The sequence below is a fragment of the Manis javanica genome, chromosome 7 (assembly GCF_040802235.1).
Source record: "Manis javanica isolate MJ-LG chromosome 7, MJ_LKY, whole genome shotgun sequence".
Taxonomy (NCBI): Eukaryota; Metazoa; Chordata; class Mammalia; order Pholidota; family Manidae; genus Manis; species Manis javanica.
Genome location: NC_133162.1, coordinates 107,595,107 through 107,609,369, shown reverse-complemented (window position 1 = coordinate 107,609,369; position 14,263 = coordinate 107,595,107). Strand labels below are relative to the sequence as shown.

At 37.5% G+C, this 14,263-nt stretch overlaps 1 long non-coding RNA gene across 3 annotated transcripts in view; it reads left to right on the top strand.

The window, feature by feature from the left end:
- The window catches only part of LOC140850477 (uncharacterized), a 73,868-nt gene that overhangs the window by 44,481 nt on the left and 15,124 nt on the right, over positions 1–14,263 (top strand). Inside the window, exon 4 of one of the 3 annotated variants that reach the window (XR_012133374.1) lies at positions 13,657–13,795. The exons of the other annotated variants lie outside the window; for them this stretch is intronic. This is a non-coding gene — a long non-coding RNA (uncharacterized lncRNA). The remainder of the gene's footprint in view (positions 1–13,656; positions 13,796–14,263) is intronic. 3 annotated transcript variants of the gene reach the window in all.

The window sequence follows — 14,263 nt, the reverse complement described above, 5'->3', positions numbered from 1 at the left end:
TCAAACTATACTACAAAGCAAAATAATCAAAACAGTATGGTTCTGGTACAAAAACAGACACATGGACAGACAATGGAACAGAATAGAGAGGCCAGAAAAAAATGTGTATATGATCAATTAAGCTATGACAAAGAGGCAAGAATATGCAATGGGGAAAAGACAGTCTCTTCAATAAATGGTGCTGGGGAAACTGCTAGGTACATGCAAAAGAAGGAAATTGGATTAGTATATTACAACCTACATAAAATAAATGCAAAGTGGATTCAAAACTTGAATGTAATACCTGAAACCATAAAACTCTTACAAGAAAACATAGGCAGCAAGCTTTTTGACATTAATCTTAGCAATATGTTTTTGGAAGAATCTGATCAGGCAAGGGTAACAAAACCTAAAATAAACAAATGGGACTGCATCAAACTAAAAAGTTTTTGCATAGTTTAGGAAACCATCAATAAAAGGAAAGAAAGGCAAGCTAGTAAATGGAAGGAACTACTTGCAAATCATATGCCTGACATGGGATTAATATCCAAATTTTCTAAAGAATGTACAGAACTTAGTATCAAAAAATTAAGCCAATAAAAAATGGTAAGAGGACTTGAATGGATATTTTTTCCAAAGATGTCATGCAGATGGCCAACAGACACATAAAAAATGCTCAACATCACAAATCATCAGGGAAATGCAAATCAAAACCACAATGAAATATCACCTGCCACCTGTCAGATTGGTTATTATTAAGAAAACAAAAAAAATAACAAGAGTTGGTGTGGATGTGGAGAAAAGGGAGCCCTCATACATTGTTGGTGGGAACTACCACATGATCTTCTAATTCCACTTCTGGGTATTTATCTGAACAGAGCAAAAACAACCCACAAACATGTATGCAGACCTATGTTCACTACAGCATTATTTACAATAGCAAAGATATGGGAACAACAAAGTCTCCATCAACACATGAATGGATAAAGAAAATGTAATACACAGACACACAGACACACACACACACTGGAATATTACTCAGCTATAAAAAATGAACTCTTTAGATAAATAGGTACAAACTTCCAATTATAAAAATATCAGAGGGATGAAAAGTACAGCACAGGGAACATAGTCATAATATTGTAATAACTGTATTGTGACAGATTATAACTACATTTATGGTGCAGATAATTTCATAATATATATATAATTGTCAAAATGCTATGTTGTACACTTGACATTAATGTACAATTACATGAGCAACATTATGGTTACTAGACTTCCCCACTTATCAAGTCCCCACCACATACCCCATTACAGTAACTGTCCATCAGCACAGTAAGATGCTGTAGAATCACTACTTGTCTTCTCTGTGTTATACTGCCTTGCCCATGCCCCCACTCCTGCTACATTATGTGTGCTAATCGTAATGCCCCCTTTTCCCTTTATCCCTCCCTTCCCACGCATCCTCCCAGTCCCTTTCCCTTTGGCAATTCTTAGTCCATTCTTGGGTTCTGTGTATCTGCTGCTGTTTTATTCCTTCAGGTTTTTTCTTTGTTTTATACTCCACAAATGAGTGAAATCATTTTGTACTTGTCTTTCTTCACCTGGCTTATTTCACTGAGCATAATACCCTCTAGCTCCATCCATGTTGTTGCAAATGGTAGGATTTGTTTTCTTCTTATAGCTGAATAATATTCCATTGTGTATATGTACCACATCTTCTTTATCCATTCATCTGCTGATGGACACTTAGGTTGCTTCCATTTCTTGGCTATTGTAAATAGTGCTGCAATAATTATAGGGGTGCATCTGTCTTTTTCAAACTGGAGTGCTGCATTCTTAGGGTAAATTCCTAGGAGTGGAATTCATGAGTCAAATGGTATTTCAATTTTTAGTTTTTTGAGAAACCTTCATACTGCTTTACACAATGGTTGAACTGATTTACATTCCCTCCAGTGGTGTAGGAGGGTTCCCCTTTATCCACATCCTCACCAACATTTGTTGTCGTTTGTCTTTGGGATGGTGTCCATCCTAAACTTGTCTGAGGTGATATCTCATTGTGGCTTTAATTTGCATCTCTCTGATGACTAGTGATGTGGAGCATCTTTTCATGTGTCTGTTGGCCATCTAAATTACTTCTTTGGAGAACTGTCTGTTCAGCTCCTCTGCCCATTTTTAAATTTGAATATTAGCTTTTTTTTGTTGCGGTGCATGAGCTCTTTATATGTTTTAGATGTCAACCCTTTATAGTATCTGTCATTTATGAATATATTCTCCCATACTGCAGGATACCTTTTTGTTCTATTGATGGTGTCCTTTGCGGTACAGAAGATTTTCAGCTTGATATAGTTCCACTTGTTCATTTTTGCTTTTGTTTTCCTTGCCTGGGGAGATATGTTCGTGAAGAAGTTGCTCATGTTTATGTCCAAAAGAGTTTTGTCTGTTTTCTTCTAAGACTTTTATGGTTTCATGACTTACATTCAGGCCTTTGATCCATTTCTAGTTCATTTTATGTATGGTGTTAGGCAGTATTTCAGTTACATTCTCTAACATGTAGCGGTCCAGTTTTGCCACCACCAGCTGTTGAAAAGGCTGTCATTTCCCCATTGTATGTCCATGGCTCCTTTAGTACATATTTATTGACCATATATTCTTGGGTTAATATCAAAACTCTCTATTCTATTCCACTGGTCTATGGGTCTGTTCTTGTGCCATTACCAAATTGTCTTGATTACTGTGGCTTTGTAGTAGAGCTTGAAGTTGGGAAGCGACATACCCCCTGCTTTATTCTTCCTTCTCAGGATTGCTTTGGCTATTTGGGGTCTTTTGTGGTTCCATATGAATTTTAGAACTGTTTGTTCCAGTTCATTGAAAAATGCTGTCAGTATTTCGCTAAGGATTGCATTGAATCTGTAGATTGCTTTAGGCAGGATGGCCATTTTGTCAATATTAATTCTTCCTACTCAAGAGCACGGGGTGAATTTCCATTTATTACTATCCTCTTTAATTTCTCTTAGGAGTGTCTTGTAGTTTTCAGAGTATAGGTCTTTCAATTCCTTGATGATGTTTCTTCATAGGTATTTTATTCTTTTTGATGCAATTGTGAATGGAATTGTTTCCCTAATTTCACTGCTAGTTCATCATTAGTGTACAGGAATGCAAAAGATTTCTGTGTATTCATTTTGTATCCTGCAACTTTGCTGTATTCCGATATCAGTTCTAGTAGTTTTGGAGTGGAGTATTAAGGGTTTTTTTTATGTACAATATTATGTCATCTGCAAACAATGACAGTTTGGCTTCTTTATTACCAATCTGGATGCCTTGTATTTCTTTGTTTTGTCTAATTGCTGTGACTAGGACCTCCAGTACTATGTTGAATAAAAGTGGGGAGAATGGGCATCCTTGTCTTGTTCCCAATCTTAGGGGAAAAGCTTTCAGTTTCTCACTGTTAAGTATGATGTTGTCTGTTGGTTTGTCATATATGGCCTTTATTATGTTGAGGTACTTGCTTTCTATACCCATTTTGTTGAGAGTTTTTATCATGAGTGGATGTTGAATTTTGTTGAAGGCTTTTTCAGCACCTATGAAAATGATCATGTGGTTTTTGTCCTTTTTTTGTTGATGTGGTGGATGATGTTGATGTATTTCGAATGTTGTACCATCCTTTCATCCCTGAGATGAATCCCACCTGATCATGGTGTATGATTGGCTTGATGTATTTTTGAATTCAGTTTCCTGATATTTTGTTGAGTACTTTTGCATCTATGTTCAACAGGGATATTGGTCTGTAATTTTCTTTTTTGGTGGGGTCTTTGCCTGGTTTTGGTATTAGAGTGATGCTGGCTTCATAGAATGAGTTTGGAAGTATTCCATCCTATTCTATTTTTTGGAAAACTTTAAGGAGAATGGGTATTATGTCCTCTCTAAATGCGTGAGAAAATGCAGTGGTAAATCCACCTGGTCTGTGGGTTTTGTTCTTGGGTAGTTTTTGATTACCAATTCAGTTGCATTGCTGGTAATTAGTTTGTTTAGACTTTCAATTTCTTCCTCAATCAGTCTTGGAAGGTTGTATTTTTCTAGAAAGTTGTCCATTTCTTCTAGGTTATCCAGTTTGGTAGCATATAGATTTTCATAGTATTCTCTAGTAATTCTTTGTATTTCTGACAGGTCTGTTGTGATATTTCCTTTCTCATTTATGATTCTCTTTATGAGTTTAGATTCTCTTTTTCTCTTAGTAAGTCTGGCTAGGGGTTTATCTATTTTGTTTATTTTCTCAAAGAACCAGCTCTTGGTTTCATTAATATTTTCTATTGTTTTATTCTTCTCAATTTTATTTATTTCTTCTCTGATTTTTATTATATCCCTCCTTCTGCTGATGTTGAACCTCATTATTTCTTCTTTTTCCATTTTCAATTGTTGTGAATTTAGACTATTCATTTGGGATTGTTCTTCCTTCTTTAAATAGGCCTGGATTGCTATATAGTTTCCTCTTAGAACTGCCTTCGCTGTATCTCACAGAAATCATGCTATTGTTTACATTTGTCTCCATATATTGCTTGATCTCTGTTTCAATTTGGTCATTGATGCATTGATTATTTAATAGCATGTTCTTAGGCCTCCATGTTTTTGTGAGGGTTTTTTTTGTACAATTTATTTCTAGTTTTATACCTTTGTGATCTGAGAAGTTGGTTGGTAGAATTTCAATCTTTTTGAGTTTACTGAACCTCTTTTTGAACCCTAGTATGTGGTCTATTCTGGAAAATGTTCCATGTGCACTTGAGAAGAATGTGTAGCCTACTGCATCTGGGTGTAGAGTTCTCTAGATTTCTGTTAGGTCCATTTGTTGTAGTGTGTTGTTCAGTGCCTCTGTGCCCTTACTTATTTTCTGTCTGGTGGATCTTTCCTTTGGAGTAAGTGGTGTGTTGAAGTCTCCTAAAATGAATGCATTGCATACTATTTCCTCCTTTAATTCTGTTAGTATTTGTTTCACATATGTAGGTGCTCCTTTGTTGGGTGCATAGATATTTATAATCATTGTATCTTCTTGTTGTATTGATCCCTTTATCATTATTTAATGTCCTTCTTTGTCTCCTGTTATTTTCTTTGTTTTGTAGTCTGTTTTGTCTGATACAACTATTGCAACATTTGCTTTTTTCTCCCTATTGTTTTCATGAAATAACTTTTTCCATCCCTTCACTTTTAGTCTGTATATGTCTTTGTGTTTGAGGTGAGTCTTTTGTAGGAAGCATGTAAATGTGTCTTGCTTTTTTATCCATTCTATTACTCTGTGTTTTTTGATTGGTGCATTCAATCCATTTATATTTAGGGTGATTATCAATAGATATATACTTATTGTCATTGCATGGTTTATATTCGTGGTTACCAAATGTTCAACAGTAGCTTCTTTACTCTCTAACTGTCTAACTTAACTCAGTTACTATGCTATTATAAACAGTTTGATGATTGTTTGTTTCTCTCTTGTTTTTCTTTCTCGTCCACTCTTTATAAATTATGTGTTTTATTCTGTACTCTTTGTGTTTCTCTTGACTGATTTTTTGGATAGCTGATTTTATTTTGCATTTAGTTAGTATTTGGTTGGTCTACTTTCTTTGGTGTGATTTTATTTTCTCTGGTGACATCTATTTAGCCTTAGGAGCACTTCCATCTAGAGCAGTCCCTTTAAAATACACTGTAGTGATGCTTTGTGTAAGGTAAATTCCCTCAACTTTTGCTTATCTGGGAATGTTTAATCCCTCCTTCAAATTTGAATGATAATCTTGCTTGATACAGTATTCTTCATTCTAGGCCCTTCTGTTCCATTGCATTGAATATATCATGTCATTTCCTTCTGACCTGTAGGCTTTCTGCTGAGAAACCTGATGGGTTTTCCTTTGTAGGTGATCTTTTTTCTCTCTCTGGCTGCTTTTAATACTCTGTTATTATCTTTGATCTTTGACATTTTAATTATCATATGTCTTGGTGTTGTCCTCCTTGGGTCCCTTTTGTTGGGAGATATGTGGCCTTCCAGGGGCTAAGAGACTATTTCCTTCCCCAGCTTGGAGAAGTTTTCAGCAATTATTTCTTCAAAGTCACTTTCTATCCCTATTTCTCTCTCTTCTGCTTCTTATAATGCACATATTGTTCCATTTGGATTGGTCACACAATTCTCTTAATATTCTTTCATTCCGAGAGATCCTTTTCTCTGCCTCAGCTTCTCTCTTTCATCTTCTCTGATTTCTATTCCATTAACAGTCTCTTCCACCTCATCCAGTCTGCTTTTAAATCCTTCCATTGTTTGTTTTATTTCTTTTATCTCCCTACACAATTCATTCCTTTGCTCTTGCATATTTCTCTGTAGCTCCATCAGCATGCTTATGTCTATTATTTTGAATTATTTTTCAGAAAAATTGTTGATTTCAGTCTCACCAGGCCCTCTCTCTGGTGTTTGAGGGATTTTGCACTGAACAAGGTTCTTCTGCCTTTTCATGGTGATGAAAGTGGTCACTGGTGAGTGGTGTGTGTTTCAGCTGGGAGAACAAAGTCCCTTCTGGCTTGCTGGTTGCCTTGCCCATCTCTGCTACATGTACTGGGAAACTGCACACAGGGAGCAGCCTCTGGGTTAATGCCCTGAGCTGCTGTGTGTGGGGTGGCCCTTGGGATGGCCTAGAGCATTGGTGGGCATTGCAGGTAAGCAGCATGTGTTCACCATGAGAACAGAGCCCCTTTGTGCTTCCCAGACTCTACACCCATTTCTTCTGTCTGTCCTGGTCAACCAGGCATGGGGGTCAGCCTCTGGGTTAATCCCCTGAGCTTCCATGAGTGCGGTAGCTCTCGGGATGGCTTAGGGCACTGGTGGGGTGCAGGTGAGCAGCACATGTTCACCATGAGAACAAAGCCCCTTTGTGCATTCTGGACTCTGTGCTGGTCTCCGCTGTCTGAACCAGTCAACTGTGGACTGTGGGCAGCCTCTGGGTCTGGGCCAGTTAGCCATGTGCAGGGAGAAGCCTCTGTGTGGTTGCTGTGGGTGGGGCTGCTCCCTGGCTGTTCCACAGCAATGGCAGGTCAGCTGGTTGGCTTGCAGTGCTGGTGGGGAGGAATAAACAGCAGGCTGCTTATCACTGTGAGGGGCTTCTGAGCTGCATTGCCACCCAGAGTGTTAGGGCTCCTGAAGCTCCTTAAAGTTCCCAGCCTGCTGGGCTGAGTGTGCCAGGACTATTTTGTCCACCTGTTAAACCCTTGTCTCTTTAAAACTTTTTTCTTTTTTTTTTTTTTTTATTAGAACAAGAAACACGCTTTTATTTAGAGATAAAGTGAAAGGCTAGAGCTCCTGGCTCACACCAGGAGGGGACAAGAAAGTCTGGGGGGTGGGGTGTTGTCTAGGGGTTTTATAGGCAGTTGAGGATTTTTTAGAACATGAGAAAAGGTTTAGGGGTATGGACTTGTCAAGGGGTCCTTGAATGTTTAGAATTAATTTAATACAAGGAACTTCCTGCTCTGAAAATTTTTCCCTGAAATACTAGCATCTTGGTCTGGGAGCATATTAAACAAGGCTGCCTACCCAGCTTCCAAGGTGGGCTGAGGTATTGTTTTCTGAAGAGTAAGTTAAGAATTTCTATCTTCTTAACTTTTTGAATTTTAAAATACAATCTTATCTTTTTTTATTTTTTATTTTTTATTAAGATATGATTGATATACACTCTTATGAAGGTTTCACATGAAAAAACAATGTGGTTACTACATTTACCTATATTATCAAGTCCCCACCCATACCCCAATGCAGTCACTGTCCATCAGTGCAGCAAGTTGTCAGAGATCCACTATGTCCCTTCTCTGTGCTACACTGTTCTCCCTGTGATCCCCCACACCATGTGTACTAAACATAATACCCCTCAGTCCCCTTCTCCCTCCCTCTCCACCCACCCTCCCACACCCCTCCCCTTTGGTAACCACTAGTTCATTCTTGGAACCTCTGAATCTGCTGCCATTTTGTTCCTTCAGTTTAAATGCAATCTTGTTTTTAAGGTGGAAGGAATCCTTCCTGCCTTTTACTATGTTGTTTATGCCTGGACTTACTTGCTAAATTAGTTGCCCAGTTTACAACATCACCTCATCAGATCTGAAGGAGGAAAGACATCACATAGGCTTGAGCCTTTTAGCATGTTAAAATGAATCTTACACATGATTATATAATGATTATAAATGATTAGCATAATAAAAACATGTGCTACTCTTCTTTGTCTGGGGAATATTAGCTGATCTCACTGAAGAATGACTCTAGAGCTTAATGTTTAACACAGAGTTTTGGTAGGGGTTCCTTGCATGTAGTTACATTGCTCTGACAGCAAATATCCTGCCTTGCTTTATGCAGAGTACCTCACCCTACTTTGACTACACACACGGTCCCTGTCTCATTTCCCCCTCTACAGATAGAGACAATAGCTGCTGCCAGGGAAAGGGGGTGATGACCACCCTGGCTGCTTCATGCTGAGAGGGGACACAGTAAAGGGTGCAGCTAGGTCTCCATCAGTGGTCCATCAGAAGTGCCTCGGAAGATGGGCATTTCCTTCCTGGGTTCAATTTCTATCACCATTTGAAGTTTCATGGCTTCTAGGTGAGATAGAATGAATAATGTTATTAGGTTAAGTATACAGGGGCAAAATATAAGTATGAGAATAATGATGAGCTTGATGAGTAAAATGGATTTCCACCAAAGGGACTTAGAAAGCCAGTTTCCTTGAGGTAGTCTATGGGATTTCTGGGCTTGACATAGCTTGGATTTGCCTTTGGAGGTCCTAGAGTGAATCAGAGACATTTTATGAATGATTCAGAATATACACACAACACTTAACTTTGATTATGGCACAGGTTCCTACTTGTGCTGCTCTTCAGATGTCTAGTACCATTTTATTTTGTGTAACTGCTTGGTGCATTAGTTTAACTTCAGTGTTTAGGAGGGTTTTTCTTCAGATTGTATCATTTAAGGCCTTTTGTCCTTTAAGGTATTATTAATGGGCCAGAATTTTACATTCCAATTAGTTTTCAACACTTAGTACATCCTGGGCAGTGCATGTATCATTTTTAAGAATTTGTAAAAGCAACCAATTATGTCTCTGAAGAAGAGACACTCACTAAAGGATTTTTGAGGTACTAGAAACAGGAAATAATCCACATATCCAACAAGATGAACTTCTATTTATTCTAGCTACGTCTTCAGCCTAATTTAAGAAGGAATCAGATTCATTTATTATGAAGGGAGCATTAGAGAACAGCAAATAAAAGAGCAATGTAGACTTTCATATTAAATACTTATAAGGAGAGGAAAAAAAAGAAAAAACATGTAGTACTTATATCAAACATTGGTAGTTGAGGATTTTCTTTTGAATAGTAGTTTCAGATCTTCTATAGGTTCACAGGCATACACAGGTTCCCAAATTTTGGTGTTCTGGGCAATGGATTTTTCTTTATTTGTGTTCTCTGGGAGGTCTTGGGACTTTTTCCAGGCCTTTACTCTGGAGTGGTGAATCCAGGCCTCAATACCTGTGACTACAAAGTAATCTGGGATAAGCCCCCAAAGATGATGCTGGGGTTCTTGTTCATGAAGCCAAAGATTGAGCTTCACAAGGTACAGGCTTTTATTTAGAGATAAAGTGAAAGGATAAAGCTCCTGGATCACACCAGGAGGAGACATGAGAGCTCCCCCTTTAAGGCTTTTAAAGCACCCACTTTTCTTTTGTCCCAGGAGAGCCAGCTGTGGGAACCTGCTCACAGTCTCCGTCTTGGATTTTACTTTTCCGTTTCTCTAATATCCAGTACACCATGCAATGTGTATCTGTGCTCCCGGTGCAGATTACTAGGGCTGGCTATTTAGCAGTCCTGTGCTTCCGCTCCCTCCCCACTCTGACTCTTTTCCTCCCACAGGTGAGCTTGGGTTGGGGGAGTGCTCGAGTCCTGCTGGGTCATGGCTTTGTGTCTTACTTTTTTTGTGAGATGCTGAGTTCTTACAGATGTAGATGTAGCCTGGCTGTTGTACTGTATCTATCTGGTTTCTCTTTCAGGAATAGTTGTATTTGCTGTATTTTCAGAATATATATGGTTTTGGGAGGAGATTTCCACCACCCTACTCATGCTGCCATCTTGAGAATCTCTTAATATAGCATGTTCTTATCAGTTATACTTGGATTTAAAAGAAGAGCACACAAGATGGAACTTTTGAATTACAGTGATTTACATAATTTTTTAAAATGTGTTCTTTTGTTTCTGAAGATGGAGTTGTGAAAGATATTAATAGCAGTCTTAATGAAAGTTTCTTATTTTTGTTCATACTTAATATATAATGATTTGTTAAGGAATACAGTTTGTTTTGGTAAGAATTTTAAAAAGTTCACTACTAAAAACTATACAATAAAAATTTAAGCAATAATATATGAATAAAAAAAGGAATGAAATTTTACTACTCATTACCACATGGATGGACCTAGAAGGTATTATGCTAAATGAAATAAGAGAAAGAAAAATACTGTATGATTTCACATATATGTGGAATCTAAAAAACTAACAATCAAACCAAATAGAAGAGAAATAAATTCATAGATACAGGAAACAAACTGTTAGTTACCTGAGTTGGGGTAGGGGATGATATGGATGAAGGGGATCAAGAGATATAAACTTGCAGTTAAAAAAATAAATCAGTCATGAAAAGCATAGCATAGGGAATATAATCAATAATACTGTAATAATTTTCTATGATGACAGATGGTAGCAACACTTATGCGGCAATTATTTCATATGAATATCAAATCACTATTATGTATACCTGAAACTATTAGGAAATTATATGTCAACTATAATTCAATTAAAAAAATGTGGAAACAGAAGGAGTACGTTGAACTCCCTGGAGGTGTCTAGAGTACTCCAGTTATCTGTCTTTCGGAAGATTGCAGTAAGAGGAAATGAAGGACTACTTAAAACTATTGGCTCAAAAGTAAATCTTGAAATAAAGGAAGTGGTATTTTCTGCAGTTTAGATGACTTCAACAATGATGTTTCCTGGTATCTAATGACTAGGATATGTGACTGAGAGACAAAGGAGGCTCTTTTCAAAGTTACCCAAGGACAACAAGCATGTGTTGACATGTTTTCCCCTGAGTGTGTAATTGGAGACAAGAATTTGAAAATAAGCCTTTTATTTGGGAAGGTATCCCAGGAAGTCTCAGTGGAAAAAGAGTGAGGAACTAAGCACAGGAGGGAAGCCAGGAATGGGCACACATCAAGCTGCTTGCCACTGTGGTCAAGAGGAGCTGACTCCCACTGAAAAACTCTGAGAATCAGTCTAAAACATACCTCAGAATTATCATCCAAAGAGAAAGGAAACTGGGCTATTTAGTCTTCAACTTCCATCTTCATTGTCTAAGGCCCATTCACAGAGAAAAAAAATACATACTTCTGACCTCCTCCCTCTCACCCCTTTTGTGAAATGATACCATTTGAGGTTTTTTTAAATTATATATTTATTTATTGAAGTATAGTAAATATACAATATCCTATTAGTTTCACATGTATATCATAATGATTTGATATATATATTGTAGAATATTCAGTATTTGATTGTTATGACTTATGAATGACCCCCATAATTGGTTTAGTTAAAATCTTATAAACTTCCAATTATAAAATAAATAAGACAATAGGATGTATTATACAGCATATAATCAATAACATTGTAAGAACTTTGTATGGTGGACAGATGGCCTACCTTTCTTTTAAGCCAAGAGAAAGTCCATACAGAGAGAGTCCCAAGGCATGACTGGGACACATTAGACGTGGACTTGTATATGATGCCAAGGTGTTATAGGTGGAAACCAATAGCATCTGCTATAACATTAACTGAGGCTCCCCCAGGCACACTGGGACATATGATTTCCCTTTTAATGGCCTCATATATTAGGAATATATGCTTGGGCACTCCTCCTTGAGTTGAATATGAATCTGAAGAGTTCAAAACAATTAAATTTTAGGAATGCAAAAAACTCCCATTATTAGACTTCTGTTAATATCTTGCTCATACAATTCCACAACAATGTACAAGCTCACTGGATTGCTATGTTCCTTCACTGAAGTACATTTTCCCCATCTGTATTTGCTTGTGAAAACTCTCTAATTACCAAGCACACATTTAATTAAGCACCTTTTTAGTCACTTAGCATGAAGTGGTGAAAGTTGTAAGAGTGAGAATCAGTCATATGAGACAAGCAGCAAAAAGCATAATAGCCCCACCTGTTCAAAATTGGTGGGATAAAATGGATGTCTAGAGCAGTAAATATTCTGAAGAGCACCTTCCACTTTATTTGTTTTACAAAATGGCTTTTGAGTCATCATTAATGCTCTTGGTAATTAATGAACTCCAGATGGAATATGAAATAGGACCACATCCATTAGGAGGTATTTTCTCAGAGTTGAATGAGGCAGCACTTGCAAAGTTTTCAGCTACCTTAGTTTTGGTCCAGAAAAGGTCCTTAGATCCGTTTTTACATACTTAAAGGAGTCCTGGATGCAGGCCTTGACCTCTCTGATATTCAAATGTGAGATACAGCAGTTTCCTTTCACCCATCTGTTTCCAACATAAGATTCTGCAATCTGACCTCATATGTCTTAAAGCAATTTTCCTTCTCCCCCACTAGGTGAAAAGAACAATTTTGAGAATCTAAAAAATGGAGGGAAGGGGTAAGAAAGCAATCCATATCATTCTAGGCAGCTAAATCATAAAAATGAATTAGTCAGTGGTTACTCCATGAATCTATGCTTGGCAGCCATCAGTAATTAGTACTTCCAAATAGTGATAGAAACAGAAGTTCTGAGGTTCTCTAAAGTTCTGAGGGACAAGGAACAAGGGACCTAAGCTAGGGAACTTCAGCATGCAGGGAGATAGCTGAATTGAGGTATTGTGGAATTAGGTAATATTTCAGGATGCAATGACTGTGTTCTGTGATACAAGAATGGAGAGATTATCTGTTCTTTAGACTTTTCTATAACTTCCTTGTATCTGAAGCTTTGGAAAGTCTCAAAGGGAATGGAATAAGCTTTTTGATTCTAGCAATGAAAATTACATTGGTAGAATAGTTTCTGAGGAATCTTGTTGAAAAAGACTCAGTCAAAGATGAAGTAAAGGAGGATGAGCTATAGTATAGGGAAGCTCTCCTGAGAAGTAAGTAACACACAAATGTGTATAGATAGCTCAGTTGATTAGGCTCTGAGTCTTGCATTTAATTCTTACCCAAACCAGTCAGGAAGTTGAAAATAGAAGTTATGCAAATTAGAAATGAACAAATCTCTACCATTTGAACCAAGGATATACTGAGCCATTTCCTTTCTTTGCCTTATCATGTTCACACTCAAATCTGGACTTGCACTCATCAAGTCCCCATTAATTGAACTACTATTACCCATTACCTTTGCCATTTCATCCATTTACATTATTGATCTACATATTGTAAAGACCCAGCCCAAGTCTAATGCTCTCTAGGAAGATTTTCTTAACCCTTTCAGTCCACCCTGATCTCTCCTTCTTCTGAAATATTTTGATACTTATGATCTACTCCACATAATTCTTGACTAAAATATGGTTTGTTCTTCAATGCTTTCTGTTAGTTTACTTTCATAGCCTTCTTTCTCCAACTAGACTGTAAGTTCCTCCAGTCATGACTGTGGCTTATACTTCTGTGCATGCATCACATTGAACCTAGACTAACATGGATTCATGGACTGTTTGAGCAGGAGCAGAGGATAATTTTTAAATCTCAGATTTAAGGATGAAGCAGGTGAGACTCAGAAAAGAAAAATAACTTTTCCAATGCATTTTAAAGAGTTATAGTATCAAAACTGGGGTATAAAATTTCTTACCCAAGTCTAATGCTTTTTTATTATACCACATAGCCTCCAAGATACAACACGTAAAAGGACAGATTTAATTACTTTGAAGTCCTAGAAATTCTTATGGGCAGTCTCCAAAACACAAGGATCAGAACCCACCACATTTTTGGGGGTGGGGGGAGGTGAAACTTTTTAAAAGTTGGTAAACTGAAGAGTTTCCCTGGAAAGAATGTTGAACCCATTTTGGTTGGAACAGAGAGCTTTGATTGTTCTCACCACAGTCTCTGTTCTTTGGTTCTATCCTATAATCATCAAGGAGTGTTACTGTCATTTAAAGTAAGTCATTCTGCCTGACTATGAGACCATCTTTCCGTCTTCTCTAGCAGTTAGGAAGTCTATAAATTTGGTGCCAAGTG